Genomic DNA, 658 nt, shown 5'->3' on the forward strand with positions numbered 1-658 from the left:
GCAGTCATCTTTTGAGTGCCTTTCAGCCTGGGGGGCTCATCTTCCAGCAGCACTGTATCGGACAATGTTCCTTGTCTGTCAGTTTGTCATACTGTGGAGACTTCTGTGTTGCTGTGATGCTGGAAGCTATGCCACTGGTATTCAGATACCAGCAGGGTCACCCATGGAAGAGAGGTTTCAGCTGAGCTGACAGACTAGGAAAAAGGACCCTGAAGTCTACTTTGGAAAGCATTAGCCAGTGAAAACCTTATGAATAGCAACTGAACATTTATATATTCGGGATCCGTAAAAGTTTTACTCAAAAAAGATACACAATGGGGAAATTTTTTTTCAGATGAGGGGCCATAAATCTCATACCAGTGGCTCTGTCTGAAGACAATGACAGCACCTGCCCACAGATAGAGTTAGCCCAAGCTCAGGTGGCTCCAGCTTACAGGTGCTGCAGGTGGATGCCATGGTATGCATGGGTAGAGTAAAGGGATCGATCTCACGGCCACTGTGTGTCTTTACCTGATCTGCATTTGTTTTATCTGGTGCTTAAACATCAGTGTGGTCACTGGGCAGTCAGCGCTATGCCAGCACTTGGGGGTGTTGACAAACCAAGGACGCTGCTGCCTGCTGTTACTGCCTGTAGCCACCCCATCCCCTGCAAAATAAG

This window comes from Elephas maximus, chromosome 12, assembly GCF_024166365.1.
Source record: "Elephas maximus indicus isolate mEleMax1 chromosome 12, mEleMax1 primary haplotype, whole genome shotgun sequence".
Taxonomy (NCBI): Eukaryota; Metazoa; Chordata; class Mammalia; order Proboscidea; family Elephantidae; genus Elephas; species Elephas maximus.